Genomic DNA, 19,455 nt, shown 5'->3' on the forward strand with positions numbered 1-19,455 from the left:
TAGTATAAGTCCTATTTCTATTATTACAATTAAAAATATCAATATACAAAAGTGCCTGAAGTTCTTTTTTCACTTGGTTAAATTTACTCACCTCAGGTAAGTAGACAGAAACAAATGGAAAAGGAAGGGAAATGAAGGTCTTGAAAGTAAAACGAAGACAAATTTACCAGTCTTCAAAAGATACTGTCTACAATGCAGTGAGCAGAATGTGTAGGCAGATCATACTGATTCGGTGGGTCGCAGTGGGTCACGGTGGGTGGTGAGTCACAGTGGGTCACATGCTGTTGACCCACGACCCACTGACCCACTCAGAAAACTTGACCCATTTGACCCACTGACCCACTCCAACATACAGCAAAGTGCCATTTCAAGCAAGTACGATTCATCCAGAACAGAGCAGCCAGGGCCATTACTGGATATTCCTCTGAAGCAAATTCATGAAGATCTGGAATTCTCATTCCTAGAAGACATCAGGACACAATGCTTAGCAGACTTGTGAAAAAGAATTTAATACTCCTCACATGCCTGCATTTCCAACATCGGAATCACCAGCGCCAGGAGAAAAACACACAGTATCCCCAAACTAACAGGACTACAGTGAACCGAGAATCCGGGGATGTGCGACAGTTGCAGTTTCTCAACACTTAATATGTTTATATACCCAACAAGAATATAAAACTCAAATGGAAAGCAAGGGTCATGGTCTGACACTTCATGCAAAGAGAATCCCAACAAGAAAACGTCTATGAGTCACCGTTCTTTCCACAAAATCAAGATAACTAATCTGAGACGTGTATTTTTCATGGTTATCATCTGGATAGAAAGGATAATAATTTTAGGAAAAGGTAAGAATAATCATAATAAAGGCAGAAGCTGAATTCTTGGTTATGTTATTATATCTCCCAGTTAAGTAGGATAGACCTCAATCCTGAAGATGAAATTCCTTTTGCAAAATACGTATTATTTAGATACTATTACAATATTATTACTATTAGAAACTATTTTTTTTTTCATATTTTATAATTTTGGAAGGATGTGATTTTTGACCAATATTCTACCGACGAAAGTTTTAAATTTATGTTATTTGACATATTTGCAATGTGAAAAATCTACTAGCAAAGGAACTTGGTGATGTGAAATTGTGGAATCAAAGAATTAAAAAGTAATATTTAAGAATTTAATGCTTTAAAGATCACATGAATACGAAAAGTTCTCAATTCAGGCCATCACTCTGTTTTACTGTTATTTTGTAATTTAATGTTGTCATCCTAAGTACTATTTTTGTTTTAGTAACAAAAACAGAGCCTATCACGTACTTTGTATTAGTTCAAAAATAATTTCGTTTGGGTTAGTTCAAACAAAGAAAATGGAAATTTCTGCTAAAAGGATAACGTGACAAATACCTTTAAATAATGAAATCTCTCAATTTAACGTTCCACGATTATGCCTTTTTGGTAAGGGATACAGATGATCAAAGTAAGTGACTTATGATGGAAAAATTGATGGAATAAGAAAAAATGAAATGAAATCTTTGAGTTTTACGTCCCACGGTTATGCCGATGAGGCTAAAGGAGACGGTGATGATGAGTAATGAATAAAATGGTGAAATGAAGAAAGTGGGAGGAAACAGGAGAACCCCGAGGAAACCCGGAAACGGGAGCACACGGTGTTTGTCCACCACAAAGTTCACTTGGCGGGAACTGGGATCGAACCCGAGACCCCAAGCACCAGTGGTTAACGCTCTACCACTAAGCCGATGGAATAAGATTGTGGAAGGAAATGGAAGTACGTCGAGAAAACCCACGGACATGATACTTCCCACCACAAATTTACTTGGGCTGGGATCGAACCATGGACCTCATGCACTAGAGATTAGTGCTGTAAAACTGAACTGCAATGGGAAGCCTTCTTTTATTTGGCTCTCCTTTTATCCGAATGCTACATTTTTCTAGGTGACACAAAAGGATGTAAATATAGTACAAATTTCTGAGCAAGTTGAAAATCAAGTTTGAAAAAAAATGTACAGTTACTACTAAATAAGGCTGGGAACTCGCTCAGGAAGACTCAGTCACAGTCAGTAGTTTTTAGCGACTGACAAACAGAAACTGAAACTTATCAGGAGTAGTACAGGGTGTCCGAGAAGTCCTTCCCTGATTACAGAAATTGATAACTCAGGCTAGAAATAAGATAGAAATATGAAACTGGTGTTGAATTGTTTACAAACTATAAAAGTTTTTGTTTGTGTTAGGTTTGTTCTGTTTTACCAAGTCTCAATTTTTTTGAAGTTGGCCCGTGATATTGGTCGTGATGGATTCCTGGGCGATGGATTGGTCGTGATGGACCAACAGTTTGGCCTCCACGCTCTCCTGACATAACCCCATTAGACTTCTTTTTATGGGGTTATGTCAAGGATGAGGTCTACCGAACACGTGTACCAGATCTTGAAACCCTGCAGCAACGAATAACCGCAGTCGTTGCATCGATCCTTCCAGTGATGTTGGCTAATGTGTAGATGGAAATTGAATAACGCCTAGATGTGCTACGTACTACCAAGGGTGCTCATGTGGAAGTGTACTGATGTGACCAAAACTTTTATAGTTTGTAAACAATTTAACACCAATTTCATATTTCTATCTTATTTCTAGCCTGAGTTATCAATTTCTGTAATCAGGGAAGGACTTCTCGGACACCCTGTATTTTCTACAATACCTATGAACAAATAGAAACTAGAACAGATATCTTCTTGTCTTGCGTCCTATCTATTCGCTGTCTTTAGTATATTTCAAAACGGAAAATCTTAGTCTAAATTCACTACGGTTAGCGAAGAAGCTTTTGATGCAGCTACCAGACGTGTAATCAGTCGTTCTTTCAGAAAAATGTCCGGGGAGGCACGTAGTATTGCGGAGGAACTTCTGGTACTATTTTATTTATTATTATATTATAGACGTATTATTTTGTTCTCGTCGGGGGGGGAGCACTCTCAGAGCTAAGGGAGAGCAGTGCCCCCCAAGAAACATGTCTGGAAGAAACACTGCGTGTAACTAATCTACGATCTAAGTTTGATCTTAGTTTTGCGTTAAATTGTTTCATTATATTAATAAATAACCTATTACTCAGTCTCTGGAAATGGTATATGTTAGTCTTCGTAAATTAAATTTCCTGTATTCAAGTTAACAAATGACTTTTGTAACTTTCATGAGATTCCAAACAGATTAATAAATTTCGTTTCACTATTTATAGAAGATTATCTCGTAATCACAAACTACCTAAGTGATTTTGTAGTAGTGACAGGTGAGAATATTACTGTAATGTTTACATGAATCACAAACAAAAGTCCGAGTAGGAATTTTTTTTCTGCGAGCTCTCACGTCGAAAATGACCTGAAACAAGATGTGCTGTCGCCATTATTATTCAATTTTGTGCTAGAGTACGGTATAAAGAAAATCAAAGATAGCAACCAGGGCCTAGAGGTGAATGGTATTCATCAGGCTATAGTAATGACGTAAATTTAATAGGGGATGATAGGAGAACAATAGGAAGTAATGCTTGTTAAACGCTTGCAGGCACATAAGTTTAGAAGAAAATGCAGAGAAAACTAAATAAATGGAAGTTCATCGGGATCGTAATACTGCAAATTATGGATGCGTTAAAACATCAAATAATACTTTCGACAAAGTGGGTATTGTTAAATACCTAGGATTAATATTGACATACCAAAACTATATTCACGAAGAAATTAAATGTCGACTAAAAGCAGGGAATTCGCGTTACTATTCAGCTCAAAATATTTTGTCGTCGCGAATCCTATGGTGGAACTTGAAGCTTAAAATATACAAAACGATAATTATGCCTGTTGTTCTGTATGGTTGCGAAACATGGTCGCTTACTCTGAGGGAAGAACGTATACTGAAAGTATATGAAAACAGGATCCTGAGACGAATATTCTGACCCAAAAGAAGCGGAAATGGGAAATGCGGAAACTTCATAACGAGGAACTGCATAATTTATACCGTTGACCAAACATTGTTAAGGTCATCAAGTCTAGGTGGCTCAGGTGGGTACTTCATGTAGCCAGAATGGAATGTTTTCAAAGTTTTAACCGAAAGTCCAATCGAAGAACGACTATTAGGAAGATATAGGCGCAAATGGGAGGACAATATTAAGATGGATCTCGCAGAAATAGGAATACAAAGTAGAAATCGAATCGAGTTGGATAGGAATAGAAGTCAATGGGGAGCTTTTGTGAACGGTTGCTAATCTTCGGGTTCCATAGGCCATAGAATTAGTTAGTTAGACAGGTGAGAATATTGTATTTCGTTAAAATCATCTAATTTTTTATTTCTTTGAATATTACTCATATCAGTGATCCAAACACGTTGATGCTAGTGGTCTACTAATCCACGCTTAATTGCATGCATGGAGAACATGCCCGCGACCGTTCGGTCTATTTGATGGACGGGTACCGCGAGAATGTAACGCACCCCGCCCGTGGTTGCTCATGCTTGGACAAAATGTCCTCGTGCACAAGTGCACCGCCAAGATTTGTCCCTTAATCTTGACACCTAAGCATGTAACCCCCATTCTCTGAGGGAGTGGGATACGCCCACTGCGCAGCCAGACCAAAGTCCTGAGTGCCTACCAGTTGACCTACTGGTGGAGGCGGTCCTGCTAGTGAGTCAGGCCCTATCATACTTTGTAGGCATGGTGCCCGAGCGCTATAAGGCGAGCTCACCTCCCGCACATGTTCACCGTTACCCAGGTTCTTGGGATTAGTTCCCATATGCTACCGAATCCCACGGTATGACCACAACCCGGCAGAGTCCAACCCAATCCGGGAACCCAAGGCAATGCCCGAGGAGGCTCGTGTTCCGGCCCTACCTACCTCTATCGTTCAACTGGCAACCGCCGTGTGTAGAGGTACCACATACACGTCGAGATGCTGTGCATCTCATCCCGGATCCAATGGTACGTGTAAGTCACCATTTGAGTTTGGAACCAGCCCATTTCCTGCAGGGTTACCTCCCTTCCGCGGAATTAGTACCGTTGCCCAGATATCTGGGATTGGACCTTTCCCGTTTCCGTTTGGTCCTCCTGGCAGGCAGGAATCCGACTCTCCCCTCCCGGTAGGATCGTCCAAGCAATACGGGACTACCTCTCTTTTACGTGTTGAGGTACCACGTACACGCTGAGAAACTGAGTATCTCTTCCCGGACCCAACAGCACGTGTAGGTCGCCGTTTGGGAGAAGGGCCGTGGCCAGAGAATAAGCAAATTCACCCAATTCAAACAAAATATTTCTTTTAATACATATTTTTTAAAATGTGAAGCTACATTAGCTGAAACACTCAGTACGCCTATAATATTACGTTTGACTTCCTCTGAATGACAACAGCAAACAAGAAGAGTTTTTTTTTTTTTTTTTTTTTTTTTTTTACATTGTTATTCACATTTTTGTTGAGGAAAGATAATTTGCTGTTGCTGATGTTAATATTACGTTTGTTAATAACTTGTGTAACTGCAGCTGTTAACGTAAGAAAAGAATTAAGTCTACAGGAAAAATCCATTCTATGTCATTTGATAAATTCTGAGATGTGTGACAGCTGCCATTGTCATTAAGAAATTATACCTTTGTGTATATAACGTGTTAGTAGTTGTAAGAAAAGTTTTTCAACCCATGATTTCTTTGACGATTTTGATGACAATAAAAGTCTATTGTAAGAACTCATATCAGAGATTGAAGCGGATATTTCTTGATTTCCTACAACCTTAGTTTTTGCTCTTTCTTTTTTTTAATCTAAGGAAATATTTGTTAACTGCTGTATGGTAGTTAGAATTAGTGGGTCTTTCGGTTGATTGAAGTCAGAAGATAATCGCTTCGTGCTTCTTTTTTGATGACAGAATCGCGTGCGGTCTTTTAAAGTCGGTTGGAAAGCAGGAGTCAAATCGCTTTCTTTTCAACATTTCATATCTTATCTGCTGTGCTTCTGCCATAATTTTATGTTAACGTGTATTTACAAAAGTCTTCTGTTAACGTTCTATTCAACCGACCTTTATGCTTGTTGTCATAGTTCGTATCAGTTTTCAATTTTAGAATACTTTACATACAATGGAAATTCCTGACAAAGTAATATTTTAGGCTGAAATAAATAAATGCAATTACAAATTTTGTTTTTCGTTTCATGTACTGTAACGTTACCCGCTAGACGACAAATTTATTTTCTCGTCTCCAGAACGTAGAAAACGAGACGATTTCTTTAAATATTTGATTTAAGTTTAGCGACCCTTTTAGCAGTGAGGCTATATGAGACGCAAACCTGCAGCTTAATGTGGAATCCGAACCGCATGAGCTCCCGCCGGGAATCGAACCGGACTCTCCCAAACCAAATAAAATGAAAATGTCTTTATTGAAGCGGGCGAGGTTCAGCCATAGCTGCGCTACCACTTAACCCTTCAGCATACGCTAACTGCTCAGCCATGAAGGAGCTCGAAAATGGGACGAAAATCGAGATAAGAAATATATTTACAATTCGAGGCAACACGAGAAGCATGACAATTCTCGACTTGTTTTCGAAAATACGAAATTTTCAGTTTAACGTTCCACGATTATGCCCGTTAGGCTAAGGGATACGAAGATTAAGGTAAATGAATGACTTGGCTTGACTTAATTTTGAGTTTAATGTCCCTTTCAGCAGCGAGGCTATATGAGACGTGGACCTACTGATTAATGTGGAATCCGAACCACATGAGATCCCGCCGGGAATCGAACCCGGGTTTCCCACGCAAAAGACGCGTATGCTAACCATTTAGGTAAATGAACGATAATGGAATAATTGGTGAAATGGTAATGTGGAAGAAAACTAGAGCATTCTGAGAAAATCTATTGACATGACGTTATTCATCACAAACTTACTTGGCCGGAGAAGGAACCACGGAATCCCCGGACATCAGAGGTAAGCGCTCTTCCACTGAACCACCGTGCCCCCGACTTGTTTTCGAGATTTCTGCCCTTTCTTTCACCAATAAAGCTATCAAAAATTATTTTCACCGAGATTAACATGAGTATTATAACCATAAACAAATTGATAGTTACTAGTTGCGTTTTTTTTAAAAAAAAAAAAAAGACAAAATAAACCAAGTTCTTTTTAACACTATTTGGCATACTGTCCACATTGAAAGACACAACTCATGTAATGTATTGTATTACAAAGAGGAAAACCGAAAAGCTAACAGTGTAATATTTTGACATAAAGAAGTATTACTGAGAACAGAAGACAAGAAATTCAACGCATTCACTCTATAAAAACGATAAATCTTTGCAAATTTGGAAGATCAATGACTCCACGTGATGTGGTATCGTCTTGGCTGAAATATTCAGTGACAGAAGCAACGTCTACTGCTTTTTGTGTGTGTTGTTATTACATTCACTGGCTGAGACAAAGAAACACACGTACCACCAGTTCCTTTCGTGGACACACTTCCCGTGTTATGTCAGTAGGCTATATTGGCTGTTGCTTTACTTTCCATTGTCAAGGTCACTACACACTCAAGTACTGTAGGTTCAATAAGTTGCATAGAGGGCGTTTTGTTGTTAAAACGATACGTCAAGAACCAATACGTAAGAAGACGTCAAAAATCACAGTAATTTGCTTCTGCAGGAGCAGCATAGCAAAGGTAATTAATTATCATCGTCGTTTGTGACTTCAACTGCACTTTTAATAACATATCGTGTCAAAGTTATCAGTTTTATGAACACCTTTCGTTGTAAAAGTAGTACTACTGTTTAATGATTCTGAATTTTTGTCCGCTACGGTATACGTTGTATGCCAGATGTTTGGGCAATAATACCTAGGTACGATATTTGTAAGGGCAGAAGCGGTTCGCAAGATATGAAGGGAGTGGGAGGAAAAACTCTGTAAATGGAATATCAGATGTTTTGGACATTTCAGATTATTTATTTATTTTTGTCACATTCATTAATTCTGTGATTAAAGGATCGCCCAAAAAAAGAACATACGAAAGCTGTCTTCCATATAACAGTTGCAGGTGAGTAATTATATTTATCGTACTTTTTTTGTAAATATATATAACTTATAGTGAACCTTGTAAACAATTAGACCTACTGATAGCCAACGTTCATAGTTCCAAGTAGGGGGCGCGGTGGTTCAGTGGTAAAGCGTTCACCTCTGGTGCTTGGGGTCCCGCGTTCGATCCGAGCCCCCGGCAAGTGAACTTTGTGGTGGACAAACACCGTGCTCGTGGGTTTTCTCGGGGTTCTCCCGTTTCCTCCCGTACTTTCTTCATTTCACTCGTCTCTCATCATCACCGTCTCCTTTAGCCTAACCGGCATAACCGTGAGACGTAAAACTCAAAGATTTCATAGTTCCGAGTACACTGAATGATGAATTGCGGAACATTGAATTCATTATTTCAATTGATGTTCTGGGATTTTTACTCAGTATTGTCGCAACTGTTAACTTTGATTCCCAGTAGGCCTAATAGTTCACAACGATTCACCGACTCCGTAGTCTGCGACAGATTAGGGAAAGATACTAAATGCCATCTCACAGTTCATTTACCCAAGAAACAGAAATCTTATGAGAAAACAGGGCAGGTTCTAGAACACAGGTCCCCCTTTCTATTTAGCTGTAATAAAGACAGAAAACAATGTGCCCTGCGGGGCTCTAACCCGCCTTCACTCACTGACGCTCGCTTGGTAGTAGTAAACTTTATACAGAAAAGAAACAACCTAGGTACGTACTATTCTATGTGGGGGACATGTGTTCTAGAACCTTCCCAGAAAACAGGCTCTACCACGAGAACCTGGTTTTGAGGATTGATTGGTTGATTTCAATCTTAGTGTCCCGTTGAACACTGATTTTACGTGAGATCCACAACATAAGTTTCCACCGACACTGCCGTGTGGGATTTAGAGATTAACTACAGTAGCTATATGATACATGACTCTTATAGGCCTGCTGGTACCTTACAACCATTGGGTCAATTTCTCGGTTTCTTTCTTTCGGGGATATTTGCCGTGATTCAATTTCAGCAGCGTTGTTACAGATTTTGATTGGGAAGGGCAAGATTACCATCGACATGAGTTTCACGATAGTTATTAGTACATTAGTATTAATACTTTAAAAAGTATTTATTTCCCAAACTCAAAGGGGAAACAATTGCTCCCCTCCCCTTCCCAAATGACGATCCTGGTCAGTCTATACAGACAGAAGTATCATAATCCTAGGCAGTGGCGTATTTACGATTTTGTTTCGGAAGGGGCTTTGCTAACTTTCGGGGGAGGGCTTTGCCTGGAAATGTGAAAATTCTGCAAGATATTTCATTTACTTTACTATACTAAGTAAGATTTCGGGGGGGGCTTAAGCCCGGAAGCCACCCCCCTAAATACGCCACTGATCCTGGGTATTTTGCCATTATTGGCAAGTCGCTTGCCACAACTGACAAGCTTTCATGTTCCACGGTCTTCCGATAACCTCTTCGTCTTCGCGTACGTTTTTTTTATCTTTTTATATCCATCAATTGTAGTCTCCTTCATCCCCTTCCTCTCTATCCTGCTACCATACCTTCTAATCCCTCATGATATAGTTCCTTCATAGTCAATGTCCCAACCATTTGCTCTTCTTAGGGTAAAATAGATGATAGGAAAGCGTGGGAAAATTTACTTGTATGAATAGATTTAAAAAAAAGACCTAGAATCTAGAAAACGAAACCATTATCTATCATGATTACTGACATGTTGAAGAATTTACTCTGTAATTATAAGTATAAAATATACTTAGGGTTATGTGCTTGTTAGTGGGATCTTTTTTCAGCTTCGAATTAATTTTGTTTAGATCGCATTGTCGCTTGTGTTGTTCTCTGTAGTACACCTAGACTGAAAGTCGGCATACGTTTTCTTTCTGGCTAGCGTAGGCTAGGGGTGTTCGATAAGGCTGAGGACCTATCGAACTTCGGGAGTGAAAATTTTCGAGTTGTCATCGGTTACTCGAAACCGTTCGAGTATTTGATATTATCGAAATTTCGAGTATTATCGAAGTTTCGGGTATTATCGAAATTTCGAGTGTTATCGAAGTTTCGGGTATTATCGAAATTTCGAGTATTATCGAAGTTTCGGGTATTATCGAAGTTTCGGGTATTATCGAAATTTCGAGTATTATCGAAGTTTCGGGTATTATCGAAATTTCGAGTATTATCGAAGCTTCGAGTATTATCGAAGTTTCGGGCATTATCGAAATTTCGAGTATTATCGAAGTTTCGGGTATTATCGAAAGTTCGAGTATTATCAAAGTTTTGGGTATTATCGACATTTCGAGTATTATCGAAAGTAGTGATGGACACTTCGGTTCCTTCACCTCTCCAATGATTTCTTCTTGCAGTCAAACTAATCAAACAACATTTTTCATCTGATAAGTTATTGCAAAGTTGTATTTGTCGAAATCATATGTAAAATTATTTTTCTGCCTGACCCGTTATTGGCGCAATCGGCAAAGTTACTATTAGTAAACTAATGGTGACTTGGGTTCCATTCCATTCGGGTGTTGCATGTTTTCTCTTCCTCTTTCTTTCTTCTGACAGACTGCTTAAACCTTGTACAGATCTGTGGGGGGAAAAAACTTTTTCTTCACTTCATTGCTAAGGAGAGGTTTTAATATGAACACCCTGCATATATGTAATACATATTATATACAGCTATGATAACCTCGAATGCATTGTTTCTTCCGAACACTCCGATAACCCCGAACTTTTCAAAATATTCAAGCGACTCGACAAATGCGATCATATTGATATATTGATGCTTTCAAACAATTTGAGACTCTCGAACAGTTCGAGTGTCTCGAAGTTGTCTAATGTTTCTTACATTTCGAGTGCCTCAAACACTTCGAGAGTCTCGAACATTTCGGGAGTCTCGATCATTTCGAGAATCTCGAACATTTCAAGAGTCTCGAACATTTCGAGAGTCTCAATCATTTCGGGAGTCTCGAAAGTTCGATAATTCGATAAAATTAAAATTCTTTATCGATGAAACGGTTTTGAAATTTTATCGAATTGTTATCGATTATTCGATTATCGGAACAGCCCTAGCGTAGGCGCCTGTGGTGTACGGATTGAATTCTCGATGGGAGCCCAATGTGGTTCGGATTCCACGTTAAGCTGTAGGTCCACGTCTCATATAGCCTCGCTGCTGAAGGGGACGCATAACTAAAAATCAAATTAGGTCAAATGAAAGTCGGCATATTATGATAGCAGTACATTTGATATTCTTTAGGTACTCTAATTTACTCTATCACATAGGTTTAAGTTGCATCGTTAATATTCACATTTTCCAACATAACATTACAACACACGCGAAACAAAATACAGAAAGTAATAAAAAAAAGTCTCGATGCTGTCAAATCAACCAGTCAGTCATGTTTCTACAATGATAAATTTTCAGATTTTTTTTTTTTTTTTATATCATATAGCATTTTCTGCTTTGTCAGCATTGTGATCTTTCGAAAACGTTTCCTTTAGTTTCTTTTATTTCAATGTAATAGAAGTATTATTGCAATCGAGACGAGACTAGACGAGAAATAAAGTCTAATCTTAATTTTTGAAGATTTCTTTCTCGTCTAGTTTGGATTCCAGACAAACTTCTCTGCTCTCTTCTTGAGCTTTTTTCTCGCTTCATTTGGTAAATTTCTGTACAAAATTTATGCTGTAATTTAGTTTTCATTTACAATCCTTGAGCGTCACGAGAGGTTCATGAAAGGAAATATAACAATATTCAAATCCAATATTTATTATTGAAGTTGATTGTATTATGACTTGTTATTTTTGCACATTGTTGAATGCTTTTGATTGTACTCGCACATTTACTCTGTCAATTAATAGGTTTCATGCTAGTTCAAACCTTGCTCCCGCCAAGTGAACTTTGTGGTGGACAAACACCGTGTGCGTGGGTTTTCTCGGGGTTCTCCCGTTTCCTCCCACTTTCTTCATTCCACCATTTCATTCATCACTCATCATCACCGTCTCTTTTAGCCTAACCGGCACAAACGTGGGACGTAAAACTCAAAGATTTCATTTCAGCTTTCATGCTATGAAATATGTACCCACAAAAATAGTGTTTAAAATGAAAGAGTTGGTGATTAGTGTTGGTCAGAAGACTTCACGGACTTTTCGTCTTGTCCCAAACTTGAAAATGTATCTGTCGTCTCGTTTCAGATATGAAAAGGGGCGCTGTGGCTCAGTGGTAGAGCGTTCACCTTCGGTGCTTGGGGTCCCTGGTTCGATCCCAGCTCGCGCCGTGTAGACTTTGTGGTGGACAAACACCGTACTCGTGGGTTTTCATGGGGGTTCCACCGTTTCCTCCTACTTTCTTCATTCCACCATTATCTTCACCGTCTCCTTTAGCCTAACCGGAATATGCGTGGGACGCAAAACTTAAAAATTTCATGTCATTTTTCCCAAGACGAGAACCGAGCCGACACGAGAAATTCCTTGTTTCGTGGCCAACGCCAAAACACAAGAAAATTATAATCACTAAGATGCAATCTTGTATGTTTGAATATGCCTTAAGACTGGGCAGTGGCGTATCTAAAAGGGTTTTGACCTCATCTCTACAAAAATTGTGGAAAAATGAAATGAAATATTTCAGTTTAGCGTCCCACGCACATGCCCTTTTGGCTAAAGAAGACAATGATTAAGGCAAGTGCATGATGATGGAAGAATTGGTGGGAGGAAAGAGGAGTGCCCCGAGAAAACCCACGGACACGATATTGTCCACCACAAACTAACTTGTCCGCGGATCGAACCAGGGACAGCACGTACTAAAGTCCCTAGCACTGAGCCACCGTGCTCCTTACCACCATGGAAAAATAAAGTTCAGGATATTATAATATAATTACAAAGATTTGCGTGACCTGAAGCAATATATACTCGATTGCTTTAACCCCTCTTGATGAAATACTGTGAGAGCCACTGAGAGTGGGCGAGAATGTATATACATAACATATTACAGTATTTAATTTGCCCTGCATAATTGGAAAACCTAATATTTTCGAATTATTGGAAGGAAATGGCTAATTGTAGGATTATGTGATTATATGAAGTTGAAAATTATTCTTTTTTTTTCTTCGTTACCAAAATACATGAAATTTACTTTACATAACCATTAATTTTGTTCTCTTGATACAATAGTAGATTTTGCTCTCCGAGATAAACAAGATTCCGTGGAGAATGAAAGGGGAAATGTAGGTAATTTTAAAACTATTGGTAGCAATCTGTCAATTTTGATTTCTGCATATTGTTCACATGTGAGGAACGCTCTACTGTCGTTTGAATAGCAAATGAATGTTATTAGTTAATGCCAACTAAATGGTTTCTGTGTTGTAACCTCCTCCTCAACCCATTGTGACAATTGGTCGGAAACATTCCGCTGATGGCTCTCCGTTTTTAGTTCAGAGTTTGATTGCTTCCGCTTGTCGTTGGTTATTCCCATTTATTAATTCGCTCCCCACTCTCCTCTCCGTTACCAGGGCATGTGTTCCCTGCAGCACAGGAAAAGAAATTATATGTATCTCTTCCCACATGTGTTTTATTACACGCACTTCATTCTTTAATTACTAGAAAAGCAAACAGTAGGGACACGTATTAATAAAAAAAAAAAAAAAGAGTACGTATTTGAAATTGTTAACCGTTTTTCCATATTAGTGATTTTTCATGTATTTTTACGTACCAATTCTTCTACCGCTGAACATTTTGGTTCATGGTACATTACGTTTTGGTATCTATTTCGGCACATATGTGAGTTTCGTTATTAGATTTATTTTGGTCGTACTTCTAATTTTTTTTTAAAAAATAAGTATCAATGTGATGGTTCACTGAGTTCTATCATTATTACATTTCGGTTGAGGGTAAAGCAGAAATGTTAACGTTTCACATTAAACATTACTCCACGTCAATATAATGAGCCTTATGCAGAGCCATTCTGACGTATGATTAGTGCCATGCTAAAGAGTTCGACTAACATGTTTCCTCCAGTAGTCAGGTCTTTAGTATGACTACTCATACGTCAAATCGACTCTGTATAAGGAGAAATATGTTTAAAATAGTTTGTCTTCTAATTGTCATCAAATTTATACATATATATATATATATATATATATATATATATATATATATATATATATATATATATATATATATATATATATATATATAGGGTGTTTCAAAACAACACCGACAACGTTTGGGAGGTGATTCCTGACACCAAGATAAGACAAAAAGTATAGACCAACCTAAGTGCACAAATGCTTCGTTTCGGAGTTACAGGCCGTCGAAAACATGAAAAATTAACTTTAAAGGTCCATACCTCCAAACCTATGGGACCTACCGTTGTAGGGTCAAGAATTCACTTAGGAACAAGTATGTGCCCAATCTAAATATCCATGTTTCAGAATTCTGCGATACTTCCACAACAATTTTTATAGATAAATTATATACCAGTAGCCAAACTCTTTTTATAAAACTTGCTCGTGAGTACCCTAGGATTCTGAAACATGCATTTTTGGATATCGCATATATTAGTTTCTAAGTGAAGTCTTGACCCGACTATGGTAGGCCCCATAGTTTCGTAACTATGGACCTTTAAAGTTCATTTTTTCATGCTTTCGGCAGCCTATAACTCCGAAACGAAGCATTTGTGCACCCAGGTAGGTCTATACTTTTTGTCTTATCTTTGTGTCAGGAATCACCTCTCAAACGTTCTCGATGTTGTTTTGAAACACCCTGTATACGAGGAGGATGATTCAGAAAGTAATGCCTCCAAGGTGATATCATTTTTTGTGTTTGGTAGATAGCACTGATACAGGTATCAGTAGAAAGCTTGCAATGCCAGCTACAAATGGTGGCATCATTTTCCAACATAGTCTCCATTACGGGCAACACACTTGCGCCAACGCGGAACAAGATTTCTCATGCCGTCGGTGAAGAATTGTGGTGGCTGCCGGGGAAACCATTGCCAAATTACTGCTTCCATCTCCTCGTCACAAGAGTAGCGTTGGCTCTTAAGGCGATTCTTAAGTTTGAGAAAGAGCCAAAAGTCGTAAGAAAGTTCCTGGGCACATGACCTTCCGCAGTCAGAAATTTAATGACAGCCCTGTTTCAACAGGACATCAGCATAGATGCCATGGATTGCTCCATTATTTTGAAACGAGAAGAGATAGGAAGACGAAACAAGTGGCATTCTATAGTTGAAATACCAGTGCAGTAATAGTAAACAGTTCACAGTGTTTGTAGTAATATTAGCTAAGTAGTGGGCTTCGAGGTATTACTTTCCAAATCACCCTCGTATATGACATTACATGTATATATGAATTACATGAAAGTAAACAGTAAACAAAAGCAGTTAAAAGTAATACCAGCATTTCCCTAGAATTCCTTTTCATGTAGGAAATACCATCAACATCTGTATTATTTTTATTTCCTTCTTTTCTCTGTTTGATTTGTAAACTACATCATTCGATCACTAAGTTCCGGGACTACTTTGAAATAATATACGTAACTATGCCAGAAACATTTATTACCATGGGGACGCGGTGGCTCAGTGGTAGAGCGTTCACCTCCGGTGCTTGGGGTCCCTGGTTCGATCCCAGCTCGCACCGTGTGGACTTCGTGGTGGAAAAACACCATGCTCGTGGGTTTTCTCGGGATTCTCCCGTTTCCTTCCACTTTCTTCATTCATTCATTTCTCATAATCATCGTCTCCTTTAGCCTAACCGGCATAACCGTGGGACGTAAAACTGAAAGATTTAATTTCATTTTCATTTATTACCATCTCACTTTTCCACGTACAATCATGTCCAAAATTATTGTCGCATGTCTATCAATATGTTGTAGGAATATAATTTGATAACGAATTCGCCCGGTATTTCTTATGATGTTAGTATGTGTAAAATCTGTAAAGACATGCATGTGGCAAATTTCATGTCTAAAGAGCAGTAAATAAGAACAATAAAACGAAAATAAAACTTTCTTGTCCATTTAGCAACATTTTGTTTTACTCATTCTAATTTTAGTATTTATAATTCTTTTCCTATGAAATTTACCACAAATATACACTCCCCGATTCTACACATACTATCAACATTAAAAGTACCTGCAAAATCATTATCAACTTATATTCTTACAAGACGACAGTTATAGATATACGTCAATAATTTTGGACATGAGTGTACATCCCTACCTTCGTCACACACTTTGAAGACCGGTTGTAGAGGCACTGGAACGCTCTGGAATATTCGTCCACTAGAGTACTGATCAACACCACCGTTACATTTGCTTGAATCGATATACATCCTGAACCCCGTCTCCCATGAAAGCAGACCCGACCTTACCTATCTATTGAAATTGGAAGTGATAATAAATATTGAATTCCCGAAGTTTGAAACTTTAAATATCTTGTTAACGAGGTGGTACAAATGAACGAAGAAACACGAAAAACCCTAAAACAAACCGCACTATTAGTTCGTTACGTTGATGACATCCTGGATGCTTTAATATACAAGTTGGAAGATGGCAAATTAGGACATTCAGTATACAAAAAATAAACACACACACAATGTCAGTTCACACCATCATGCAGCTCAGAAACAAGCAGTTGTATTGACACTTATCCATAAGGCTCTTAGGATCTCTCATAAAGTACGTCAATACGGAAATTTGCATTGTCAAACAAACGCTCCAAACAAACTCTGGACCAGAACAACGTTTACAGTGCAAGACATCAATACAACTTTTAACAAACATACTCGAAAATCAGTGCAGGATGTCAAGAAGAGTAATTGCATGGAACTGGGAAAATAAATAAAACCAAAACAAAAGCCTTAGCATATAATCGAAAGATAAGCAAAAGAATTATAAAAAATACTGAAGAAATACAACATTAAACCAGTGTACAAGCCTATCAGCAGAATACAGAATATACTTGGGGGGTAACCAAGAAAGTTCTGACGCTTTTTGTGGAGGTCTTTGCTCAATTGGTCCTCACACTGTGAGTTGAATGCGAATGGAGATGAGGCGAAGGTCAGTTGGTGTGAGAATATCCAACACACTACCTGCTTGTGGCAGTTCAGTTACATCGTGAACTTGCAGAACGACAGAATGAATATGTGACCTCCATATAGCGTCATAAGGTTTTGAATGCTATACGAGTTCACGGGATGACTTGGGACACCATTCTATGCCTTGGATGAGAAAAACACTATTGTATCCGCAATACTCACAGGACATTGCACCGTCCGATTATCACCTGTTCCATTCCTTGGACAATCACCATAGAAGACGACAGTTCAGATCCCTAGTAGAGGTGCAAAATGCACTTGATACCTTCCTCGCTTCATGGCCCACCAAGTTCTACCGCGATGGATTCGATGGCCTACCAGAACGTTGATAGAAGGTCGTCGGTGCTGGTGTGGACAATTTTTGATCTTCCAGGTATGTCTTACGTAATGTATCGATGTTCGAAAGTAATGGGTAAAAAAGCGATAGAATTTTCTTGGTTACCTTTATAGATTGCCTTGAGTGTACAAACTCAATTGTGAATGCGACAATTGGGGAAACAGGAAAAACCATAGAAACCAGAATTAACACGTTTCTTACTTAAAGAAACGTGAAATTCAAAGATCCATTGTGGCTGAACATTCCATCCAACAGGGATACCAAATGCACTTCGACAATACGAAGGTACTCCGTAATTGAAGCAAATGTCATGAAAAGAATTAAAGAAGCTATTGAAATTAGAAAGCATCCCAACAACAACAGAGAAATGTGATATAAATTAAGGTCTGTCTGGAATATTCTTCTGAAGGCCAGAATACCGATAGCTAATCAGGTGACACAGCAAATATTAGCCTGTGATTGCCGATATGGCTAGCCAATCAGAGTGCAGCAAACAGTGGTGATAATATATAAATATCAGTATCCAGTTTTCTAACCTCATACTGACTCTGGGAAAGCTGGCAATAAGATCATCAGAACGATCACCGGTTTAGAAATAAAAATATACGACGCATTGCGTCTAAACCATGTGGATTCTCGTCGTGAAAGCTTAAAACAACTTTATTGTTTGAGGAGAATTGTCTTATTAAGAACATGATAGAAAGTATAAAGAAAGTAAGAAGAGGAAGGGTCAAAAATGGTACGATTAAAATTGTACAATGAAGACATTAAAATGGATAATTCCTAAGTAAAGACAAAGTGGTTTGTTGAGGACAATGTAGGGGTTATTTACTTGTTAAATGAGATTGACAGATAGTTACTACTTTGTACTAATTTGTAGACACTGAGAAGAGGATCAAAGTTAATGATTACCTTTATTTTGAACTTTGGTTTATAAAACAAGACGACAATGATACGTAATTATGATATTATGATAAGAAAGATATGTATTTTGCGGTCAACGCCATACAAAAGGAATCCGAGTCGTGTACAAAGGATGTTCAATAAATTTTCCACAGATGGGTATAATATTGCCATTAATTGTCATATGATGATGAAATTTTAGATGAACATACTTTGGTCCTTTGGCTTTAGTTGATTCCTATTGTTCACAGTTAAACCACAATAAACAATGAAGTAGAGATCTGGAAACGACAACGGTCAGTAATGGAATTCCTGTTCAAAACCGGTGATGAAATAGTCACATCAATTCATAGGAAGTTTCTTCTAGTTTATCGTGATCACACAATCGACTACGCCAGTGCCCAATGTTGGTTGCAGCTGTTTAAAAAACCTAGACTTCCTAGATCAGGCCACAAAATTATGACCTCCTTTTTCTGGGATCAGTTTGATGTCATTTTCATAAATTTACTGGAACACAGCTCCACAATTAACAAGGAGCATTATGGTTTGTCACTGGTAAGGCACGACATACTCTCCAGACCAGGAGACAGGAGATGCAAGGTAAGATAATCAAATTCCACCATGACAATGCCTAGCTTCATATATCCATGATGACACAACAGAAAATCATGAAAATCGAATGTAAGTCATTTCATTCCTCAGTTTCTCTGTAGTCCGTACTTGGCTCCTCCGGATTTCTTCATGTTTAGCCGTCTGAGGCCCATCGGCAAGGGAAAAAAACATTCGACAGTGAAAAGGTCCAAATTTCTTGTGTGAAACAATGATGTAAAAATTTACCAAAATGCATTCAAGGAATGGAAAGAATGTTGGAAGAGAACGTTGGAGAACGTCCCAGCAGGTGAAGGCTATTCAGAAACGTGGTCTTGTAGCAAAAGAATCAAAGTGTGTTCATCTGAAATTTCACCATCATATTGCAACTAATAAAAATATTTCACCATCATATTGCAACTAATAAAAATATTTCACCATCATATTGCAACTAATAAAAATATTTCACCATCATATTGCAACTAATAAAAATATTTCACCATCATAT

The 19,455-nt window shown here is 38.3% G+C and overlaps 1 long non-coding RNA gene across 1 annotated transcript in view; it reads left to right on the plus strand.

Annotated features, from left to right (window-relative positions):
- Nucleotides 1-7,141: 7,141 nt before the first annotated feature.
- LOC145660701 (uncharacterized) overlaps nucleotides 7,142-19,455 on the plus strand; it is a 39,924-nt gene continuing 27,610 nt past the window's right edge. Inside the window, exon 1 of the long non-coding RNA XR_014126862.1 lies at nucleotides 7,142-8,042. This is a non-coding gene — a long non-coding RNA (uncharacterized LOC145660701). The remainder of the gene's footprint in view (nucleotides 8,043-19,455) is intronic.

This window comes from Thermobia domestica, chromosome 9, assembly GCF_964235325.1.
Source record: "Thermobia domestica chromosome 9, izTheDome1.hap1.1, whole genome shotgun sequence".
Lineage (NCBI taxonomy): Eukaryota > Metazoa > Arthropoda > Insecta > Zygentoma > Lepismatidae > Thermobia > Thermobia domestica.